The sequence below is a fragment of the Pimephales promelas genome, chromosome 2 (genome assembly GCF_988280905.1).
Source record: "Pimephales promelas chromosome 2, fPimPro1.hap1.1, whole genome shotgun sequence".
Taxonomy (NCBI): Eukaryota; Metazoa; Chordata; class Actinopteri; order Cypriniformes; family Leuciscidae; genus Pimephales; species Pimephales promelas.
This window is the reverse complement of record NC_142770.1, coordinates 45688953-45699896: the sequence shown is the minus strand read 5'-3', so window position 1 is coordinate 45699896 and position 10944 is coordinate 45688953. Positions and strand designations below refer to the sequence as shown.

General features: G+C 39.3%; 1 long non-coding RNA gene across 1 annotated transcript; it reads left to right on the top strand.

The window, feature by feature from the left end:
- Nucleotides 1–5037: 5037 nt before the first annotated feature.
- On the top strand, nucleotides 5038–7070 carry LOC148997614 (uncharacterized). The gene is made up of 5 exons (XR_016146361.1): nucleotides 5038–5371; nucleotides 5599–5684; nucleotides 5773–5835; nucleotides 6017–6108; nucleotides 6908–7070. It is a non-coding gene; the product is annotated as an uncharacterized LOC148997614 (long non-coding RNA).
- Nucleotides 7071–10944: the final 3874 nt, after the last annotated feature.

Below are 10944 nucleotides of genomic sequence, written 5' to 3'. Positions count from 1 at the left end.
TTTTTATATATATTGTAAAAGATAACAACATAATATCTCAATATTAGGCTATGGTTACCTTGACCTTGTAATAGTGAGAAATTACTTGTGAGAAGGAGAAACATGTCCAATACTATTAGCTAGCTAGCTGTTGACATATTCTAGCTAGCTAATGTTAACTACACTAAAAAAAGATTGTTTTTTAAAGCTTATTTACATTTAGTAGGCCTAACAGTTCATAATCATTCATATGCTGAAATGATTCTTATACTGAAATCATTGTATGATTGAAATGATGCCCAGCTGCCAAAGACAGAAAAGTCAGCAGCTGGTGTTCCCAGAGCACCAGGCCTGAGTACAAGGAGCACAAACATGTAGTTGTCATTTGTGAGGCATGTAAGCACTAAGATGGCAATTTGAGATGCCGCTGTACCAGTGTGATTTTATTTTTTCTGTTTTCTTTTCTTTTATTTGATCACATTCACCACAATTCAATACAGTTACACTACACCACAGTTCAATTTCAGTGTTATCTGTTATCTGTGATATGTGAATGCTATGCGAGACAAAGTGGCAAGTAAACATTTCAAGTGTAAATGTGTTGTCTAAATTACTTCTAAGGTGATTAATTTAACAAAATGTTGTCTTTATTCTTTTGTTTTATTATGCTTGATAAGAACATTTGATATCAAAACAATGACCCAAATGTTTGTGGTCCACAGCGCACCCCTGAACGTTACAATTCTGTTGTTCTTGATCTACAAGCTCAAGACAACAAAGGCATAAAGGGAAACTCTGTTTTCAATACTTTGAAATCTTTTCATGTTTGCCAGCCTGGTCTCCCTCCTTGTTTAGGCCATGACATATTTGAGGGTGTATTGTCCTATGATGTTGCATTGTACTTGAAGTATTTCATCAAGAAGAAGCAATGGCTTACATATTCAATTTTGAACCGGCTCATCAAGTAGTTCAAGTACAAAGGAACTGATGCTCTCACAAAGCCATGTGCTGTCAACTCTAAGGTGCCCAAGCTTTCAGGGCAAGCCATTCAGAATTGGAATTTCTTAAGATTGCTTCCTGTATTAATTGGTGACAAAGTGCAAAATCCAGAAGATGATGTGTGTGTCACAGTCCTCCGTCTGCACCAGTCTGTCTCGTCATCTGCACTACACTTCCCCGGATCCTTTTGTTTCTACTCCCGGACTCACTCCCCAATCAGCCACCTGTTCCTCGTCCTGTCATCATCATTTTCACCTGTTTGCACCTCGTTTAGTTTGATTCCTCTGTGTATTTAGTTCCATCTTATTCAGTCTGTCTTTGTCGGTCGATGTTTATTGTTACGTGGTGTTACCCAGTCTTCCTGCCTGTATCAGAACTTTATAATTAGTAAACCTTTTGTATTGAAGCCTTTTTGACTCAGCCTGTCTTTCTGCCTGCACCTGCACCGTGACAGTGTGGCAGTTAACTCTCCAGCTTAAAGATATTGTTGATATGATTTGTGCGCAAACGATTTCATCAGCACAGGTAGCCTATCTTGATATTCTAATCCAAGAATATTTGGAATCAAGAAAGTCTTTATTTCCTGAAAGTCCACTAAAACCAAAACATCATTATTTGCGGCACTATCCAGCACTTATTTTTAAATTTGGCCCCTTGATTAGAGTATATGGACGATGCGTTTTGAAAGCAAACACTCCTACTTCAAGAGATGTGCCAGGCATTTGAAAAACTTTAAAAACATCTGCCTAACTTTATCTGAAAGACATCAGAAGTTTCAGGCATATCTTTCAGCTGGACCAGGATGCAGTCAGCTTCTGCAAGTCAAAGCCTGTTGCACTTTTTATCCCAACCTTTACAGTGACGCAATTAAACATGCAGTAAGAGAGTTTACTTTTTCAGAAATTAATACTAATGTATCCACAGACATCGTGTACAAAGGTACATCATATAAAAAAGGTAATTTCCTTGTGTCAAAAAATGATGAGGCCATTGAGTTTGGAGAACTTCTCATTATTTTAATTCAAAATGATGACACAGTGTATTTTGTGATGAGGGAACATAAAGCTGACTATCATTCTGAATACCATCTGTACTCCGTGACAAAACAGAACACCAGGTTGCAATGTCTTAACATTAACGATTTGGTTGATTTTTATCCGTTACCATCATACATTTTAAACGGGCATCAAGTCATTCCACTGAAACACAGTGTGCTGTCGAAATAAAGAGGTCTTGGCCACAGTGGTGGATAAACCACACAAAAAATGCTCATGTATGGTTAGTAAAAAAATATAGTAAAAACATACCATTTGGAAAAATATGAAACTATAAATAATTTTTTTTTTCTTTTAGATGCACATTTTTTTTTAAATCCTCAGACACATATTCAAAAGAAGTGGCTCCTCTTAAATGCATGTTGTTACTTCACTAATATCTAATTTCTACTTGCTTGATTCTAGAAATGTCTGACTCAAGAGAGAATGTTTCTACGTTCCGCCATCACTGAGGTCTTGCCTGACCTTCCAGAGATGACAAAGGACATTTTAGAAGAGACCTTGCAATCTCTTGGTGTGGAGACATATGAGGACTTTACATTTATTAAGGAAGCTGATTTGCTGTCAGCGTTGAGGCCAATTTAAGCCTGAAGAGTAATTGTTGCTTGGAAATTGAGATGTAAGTGATCTATTACATTACAGAATGCTACCAGTGCTAACAATTAGATGGCGTAAAACATCTGAAAGGTTGGAAATTTCACATTGTATTGATAATTGTGTGCAGGCCAGACCCCTGAAAGCAGCAGCTCATCTGTTGATGCCACGCCAAGACCTCCCTCAACCTTTGAGTCTCTATCCAGAAGTTCACAGTCAACCTCTTCCAACCACTCCCAAAGCCCTAATCCAGACTGGGTGGACACCTTTCTGGTACCATGGGACAAGTTACCAGAGGAACTAATGCAGTTATTAGAGAGAGGTAATCGTCCAAGTCCACGGATCAGAAGAGAGATGGTCCGGATTGTGGTTCAAGAGATGATGCGAAAAAATCCTTGCCCAAGTAAAAAGAGTTCTACCGAAGTTGCTAAAAAGATGGTGGTGAAATATCCTAAATCTCTGCAAGACATAATCGAGGGAGATGTGATTGGGCCAGGGTACCACTCTTTGGTTAAGCAACTGCAGTATAGAATTGAAAATGCGAAGCGTTCTATGACCCCAAAAATGAGAAAACGAAGGCAGAGGAGGTCAAACGTCTAATGAAATTGACTTTCTACACACAGCGTAAACAAGTGAACCAGGGCGGAGATATAAAATGCCTCCTGAAAGAGTGGCCATTTTTATTCAACGAAGTTGGCATGGCAGTCCATTTCAAAGAACTTGCCGGAATTGGACTTAAAGAAACTCACCCGGAATGTGGATCTGAAGGGGAAACGACTCTTGAACTACTTCAATACTGTTGGTGTGAACAGGAACAAAAAGTTCCTACAGGCTGTAACAAACTTGAGAGTGATCAGGGGAGAGTTGAGTGGTTGCTCTGAAGACGTCAAAGAGATGTTGCTGCTTTTGCTGTCCTACTTTAACAAGAAGGAAGACGCAATGCTCTGTTATGTGGAGGACACCTGCCTGGCTGAGGAAGTACAGATGGACCAAGTTCGTTTGACTCCCACCCTCAACCCGGTCTCATTGGAAATACGTACCTCTGCACACTTTTTTGCAGCGCCAGAAATATGTACCAACCGCTACATATAGCTACAGTTTTGAAACACAAACGTCCACTGGGTTCGCTAAAGAGACTGTAGGCTACGTGACATCGTGATCGATGTAATACTCGTATATCCCATTATCCTAAAACTGGGTTATTTTAGTGATAAATGTTAAGTGGTACGTGTTCTTTTATTGAATCATGTTTGCTGTAATGGTAAATGGAAAGTTAGAACCATGTGAGTGCTCATGACGTCAGAAGGACAGATATGCGAATGCCTGTGTGATTTAGCTAACGTTAGCAGCTAGCTGAAATTCAACAGCATAGCTAGGCTACATCTCCAGAACCCCGGCAAAGTAGGTATGTTTGTAGCCAGGTGGGTAGTGAGCTAGCGCTAGCTAAGGTATTTTTTTAGCGATACGTTTGCTGTAATGGTAAATGTGACGATAGAATCATGTGTGAGCACTATCGATGAACTCAATGCTCTGTTACGTATCCTGTAGTATGTTTTGTAGTTAACGTTAGGTGGATAACGTTAGTGAGATAAGTTAATGTTAGCTACCCTGTACAGTCTGAACGATTTGCACATACAAACATTCAACAAATAAGTGCAAACAAATGCGAGATATTGCATTATGTATATAAGCTTAATCTGCGTCCATATCCAAAGAACTACAAATCCCATGTCGACCAATTAAGTTTGTGTTGCCATAATACGGCAATATACAACATGGTGTAATTATTATTTTTTGTACAGTAGGAATTAGGAAACTATATTTCCGTGTAGCCAATTGCCTTATATCACCAACATTTTTTCAGTGTGCTTGCAGGTACCCGCCACATCAATTAGAGGAGGAAGAGTGACGTTTTTTAGCCTATCAAGCAGGTTAGTCTTTCATGTAGCACCAACTTGAGCCATGGCCATGATTGCATGTGACTCATGACTGTGTAGTACTACATTTATTTATTTATTAATTTATTACTACATTTATTTCTTACGGCAAAGATGCCTTATTAATTTCAAAACATTTAAAGTAGGCTATGGACTAATTACGGCCAGGACAGGATGTGAAAACAAGACATGTCCTGGGAAAACAGGACTGTTGGTCACCCTACATGCAGTTTATGTAGTTAGACTAGATGTTTCGGTTCCGTTTCCCAAGCAACTAGCCTACTTTTGCCAGGAGTTTCTATAGCAAAATGTTTACAGTTCCCTTGCTAAAATATGCTTTGGTACTTTCCTGTTATCCGGACCCCACCATATACCATTTCAGAACTATAGTCATTCCTCATTGGTCTTAACCCCAGTGACGGGTAGGTTTAGGGGCGGGGTTAGGGGTAGGCCATCGTGGGGTCCGGATAACAGAAAAGTACCAACTTTCTTTTAAAATATTTGAAGATCACTATCTCTCTGCCTTTTGCACTATAACGCAGACAAGTGAGTTAAATAATGCTAGTTGATGTCTCTTTTCTCCCATTTTTTTTTTTTTTTTACTCTGCCTTTGTGTTCCAGACTTCATGTGATGAGCATATCAGCATTGCTGATAGAATATATCGGGAATGCCAGCAGAGCGGACCACTTCGTTTTTTTGAATGTGTCCCTCCAGCTGGCATGAAACATTGTCTCAAGATTGGCGAGGGGACTTTTGCAGAGGTCTTCTCGATTTCAAATGGTTCTAATGAGGCCATCGCTCTCAAAGTATGTGCTCAATTTATCCATATACAATTTCATTGTAGAAGCATACTATTTACTGTCTTACAGGGCACAGGGTGACTTAATGCACCTAACACATACATAAGTTCAAAATGTATTTTAAATATTATATCTATTTATGTAAATAGCTGTTTAGTCACTGATTTTTAAGCAGAATTATTTCTTAAACATACAAAAATGACTGAAGAGATGTTTAAGTGTAATTTCCATAGATCATCCCTGTAGAAGGAAGTCATCGAGTCAACGGTCAACATCAGAAAACGTTTCGTGAAATCCTCCATGAAATCATCATTTCTAAGTAGGATCTCTGGCATATCTCAACAAATATGTTATGCATTTGAATGAGTGGTGTGTAAATATTCAACACATCTTCAATGTTCCTACAGAGAGCTGAGCAGGCTTAAACTAAAGGAGACCAACAAGACCGATGGTTTCATTGGGCTCAACAAGTATGCTTCTACTCTTTTTATTTTTATTTTATTTTTTATAGCTTATATAAGTGTAAAATGAGGTAATTGGAAGTTTGCATGTTATATTTCTAAGAATACACGCATAAGAAGGACATTTTGTTTAGAAAGAAATAGTTTTTCTATAATTTTACCTTGGGTAAACGATTAATTTACTTTTTAGTGTACATTGTGTCCGTGGACGTTATCCGGACGCTATGGTCAAAGCCTGGGACAGGTTCTGCCGTCGGCAGGGATCAAAGAATGTCAGACCTGGTAAGCTAAATGTGTAAACAATGGACTACTTGCACAACTACTTCCGCGTTTTACTTATTACATACCGGGAGTTTCCGGTTAGAGTGTTCATCGCACGTCCATACATGAGAATGCAGATTATCACTACGTTTTATGGATGCCAATTGATTAAAACAATGAATAATGATCTCTGTATTAATTATCTCGAGCCTGCTGAAATGTTCCTCTAAATATATTTTCTTTCCAACTCTTCCATTCTGAATAATAAATAGGCTAAATATATATATCCACTAACCTGCAGCAGTCTTCTGTCTTCTCATTAACAACAGTTTTCTCTTAGCCTACTCATATTCTATACTTGAGTTTACATTTTTTTAATGAATTTGACTAATAAAAAGTACATTGGTGCTTTATTCCTGTCTTTTTAAAATAGTTGAATGAATGAATGAATGATCGCGAGGTGCCTACGATCAGAACGCCCGCAGTTAGAGGAGAATGACAGTCAACTTCTCTGAATATTAATTAAGCATTTTGGGCATGAACATGTAATAGTAAAACGATTGACATTGAAAAATGACACTGAATGATTACAATATTTAATCAAAATAAATAAATGTTCGTGTTTCGTACTGATTTTATTCATCTGTTCTCACACATTTCAGCGTCGCCGTCACTAGTGTAGACGAACACTGGCACGCTGCAGTGAAATGGCGTATTTTGAACAGCCGCAGGTTTCTCGGATTGCCTTGGTTTGAATTTAAACTTCATGTTCCGATGAGTTTTGAAAATTCTGCACACGGTAAACATCAGAATATCCTAGTCATAGATGCAGAGGGCTGGACGGCCAATCATCCTCGTCCAGAGGACATCATGGCGAAGTGGAGGCCGCTCAGCAGAGCACAGGCGGAGAGTGACCCGGGCATCATCAAGGGGGTGACCAGGCAGAAATGGTCGGGTCTGGCTGTGAAGGACTTTGGGGAGCAGAAAGGTATGTACAACTGTCTTATGAGCACAGTAAAATCCATAAATAAAATGAATATAATAACATCATGAACAGCACATTAATGACTCCCTCTTTTTGACCACAGGCGTTGTTGCAACCAAGGCCTTCGGGAAGGGCTCCATCCTGTGTGATTTCCACGGAAAGGTGATCACAGGTGCTGAGGGCAGGGAGATGGCAGAGACGCAGGCCAGCTGGGCAACCTGTTTTTCTTCAAACATGGCCCTGACGAAATCTGCATCGATGCGGAGACTTTCCCCTGTGAGTGCCACCCGTCTCTGGAAACCATCGGGAGATAGATTACTCACTCAAAGAAGAAGTGCAACGTGCAGCCATGCCACTGCATTGTGAAGCTTCAGGGGGGAGACAGGCACGTCCTGCTCTTTCAGGCCACCACGGACATTAAGAAAGATGATAAGATCTGCTTCGACCACGGCATCAAGAAGAGGACTTTTCGTGGGGAAGAAGAGGAGCTGGAGTGGCTGAACATTTGATTCTTTACAATTTGTGTCACATTTTATGACACAAGACTATGAACTATCAATGTTTTGTTTGTCAACTGTGAGCTTGCGAATAAACTATAGATGTTTGGACAAAATTGGGAGCTTGCGTATGGACTTGATGTTCATGTAAAAGGAGCCTCAGTAGCGTCTAAACATTGTAGTTTCATGTAAATGGAACCTCAGTGTGACCAATGAAATAATTGACCTTGATCTACGTCCTGGAGCTGGAGTGGTTGGATCTCAGACTCTATTTTTTCAGACTGTGATTTTGCCGGACGTCTGTACTTATTGTAAGTGTATTGTAAATACTTTGTATTGTACATTAATTTATGCTCACTAAAGTTATAAATCAGTCTATAAATGAAAGTACTTTCCCTACAGCTTTGAAAACAGCCATAGTAAAGCCTATACACAAGTCAGGAGATAAGCTCCAGGGGCCTCATTTATAAACGTTGCGTACACACAAAAGAAGGCGTACGCCGCTCTCTACGCAATAGTTGGTGTTTATAAAAAACAAACTTGACGGTAAAATGTGCGGTCCTTCACGCCAGCTCTGACCCAGGCGTACGCACAAAAACGGGTGAAATGAGAAATGGCGACACCGTCGGCAGATGGAAAAACACGTGAATGTGTGTGAAACTGTAGACGGTTGTGTAAAATAAATGGCAATACTGCCTCTCATAAATAACACGAAGACTTCACAAAGCAAGTCTTACAATTAACAGCCTACACGAACACCCGTTTGATCGATCTGTTACAGAAATGCAAGTTAACATTTCCGAATTTCCAAAAAAGAAAGAAATATGTTCTTCAATAATATTGGCTTATACAATTCATTCTCATAAATAAGATGGTAAACAGAACAAAATAATGTACAAAACTGATATTCTCGCCATTACTAATGCCAAAAAGGCACTTGAGTGGCAAAAGGTTGCAGAAGCCGTAAATGCTGAGCCTCACAACCTCGGACTGTGGCCGAAATAAAAAAGAAATGGTCGGATTTCAAAGTCGAGGCAAAAAAGCGTCTAGTCATTAATTCAATTAGAGAGGGCCAAGGAGTTGGGCGAAATCAAGACTGTCCAAACTGAAATAAACTGCACAATGAGGGAATTCTTCAATAAATAATATATTTTTCCACAGCTTTTGTTGTGAAGATGATGCTTTGAATCCTTCCATTTAATCGCCACATCTTCTAAGAGCGCAAGATCAGCCATTGTGCGTCATTATACACATTGTGATGGGGCATTTTACTTACATCCATTTAATTCTGCATCTGACAAGCTACGGATGTCGGTTATAATCTAAATGGGAAATAGTTCAGCGCAAATGTAATTTCTTGCAGCTTTCTGAATGGTTGAGACACGTTATTTTATCAAAAATAAAACAAACTAAAGGCATATGCATGAATGCCATGATTCCGGAGCTGATGAAGATATTTTTACAATGAAAACAACTTTCCCCAGTGGACAAATAATACACCTATTTATCGATCTATCTAGGCTATATATCTCTCTAATTATCTACCTGACTAACAATTTAATTGCTATATCTGCTCCATTAGACGGACATATTGGATGTCCACACTGTGCCCTCCAAACAACATTTCTCTCCTCTTTTCCACCTCGCCAATGATAACTTCTACTTCACATTGAGTGAAGTTACGTTTTTATTATTTCCTCTCTGTGTTTAACATGATTTTGCAATTGATGAATATTAAAGGGGGGGGTTGACTGCGATTTCACTTTTTTCATTTTAAATAGTGTGTAATGTTGCTGTTGGTGCATGAACAGTATCTGCAAAGTTGCAGCGCTGAAAGTTCAGTGTAAGCAGAGATATCGTCTTTTTAAAATCAGGAAGTATAAACGCCTACAAAAACGACTGGATTGGGACTACAGCTGGGTTATGGTACGTCACTAACCCACACATTTGCATCAACCCTCCCTCCAGAATAAGCAGAAAAGAGCATGGCCATATTTCAGCAGCTCCAGCTCGTCGAGTGAGTTGTTCACGCAGCTGTCAGGTCTTTTGTGTTTCGGCTTCCCACGGACGCTGTACTTCGTCAACAATGGATACAATTAATGTTTGATTATGTTCCTGAAAATGACGATGGTAATCTAGCTCTCTGTGCTGCTCATTAACGGAAGACAGCTTCCAGAATCTCCACGAGTTCAACACCGGATTCAACAAGAAACTGTTACTAAAACATGAAGTAGTTTCAACTTTAAAACCAGAGGCAGCAGTTGTTGGGCCACAACCTGTAAGTAGGCTAAGACTTCATCATTTTAAATGTATTTGCATGTATAATTCCAGATGTGATGTTTTAGTTTTGTCAAATGCCAGCGCTGGCTTTATATCCACTTAGTTATGCTATTTTGTGTCTACGACAAACGCGTACAAACATTTTGGACCTGAATTTGTATATGTACTCATTTTATAAATGTATTTATCATGTATATATTTAATCATCACTTTGTGATGTAAGAACAGGTTTGTTATGTGTGGGTGATGAAAGGAGACACAGGGTCGGCGAATACTGGGACTCTTGCACTTTTATTTACACAACTCTTCACAGCGCGAGGTCGCGCTCAAATAAAGTTAACTTAGAATGTCAAAGGCAAAAATAAATAATAGGTGATAATACTCTTCCCACTGAACACAGCTTTGCCGAACACGGTTGCAGTGAAAACTCTTCCCGCTGAATACAGCTTTCAAATGTCCCGTGTTCGGTAACAGGACTCCATAGGATACGTGCACGAGCGGCCAGTCTCTCTCTCAAACTGTTGTCCGCACGGCCCGCTTATATGCGCTCTCCTCACGCCAATCACTCAAATCACAGACAGGTGTTTGTCATTTGAACTTGACCCACTTATTCACCGCTCGGCTCCGTCCGTCCCAGCTCTCTCACAGTCAGAGCCGGCCCGAGCCTTTTGGGGGCCCTAAGCAGAATTTGATTTGGGGGCACCTCCCACGACGCGGAGTCACCTGTGTTTGACGATTATTGACACAAATGTCACGCAATAATGATACATTATAAATGAACACACTTCGGTTATGTATTAGGCTACAATAAAATTAATAATTAATAAAAAGAAATAGATGCATACTTAAATAAAAAAAGTTTAACAGTCTTAAAAACTGTCTCAAAACATAAAATAAATTATTTGCTAAAATTATGACAAAACTGAAGCCTATTGTTGAAAACTAAAAATATTTGGCCTACTATTTCTCCACTGTCTCAATACATTGTAACTGTCCTCAAAAGCTTTATTATTATCGTAAGAGACTTTGTTAGATATTACATGACATAATCCAACAAAGTCTGTTACTTTAATACCGGTAATGATGTTCTGGCGC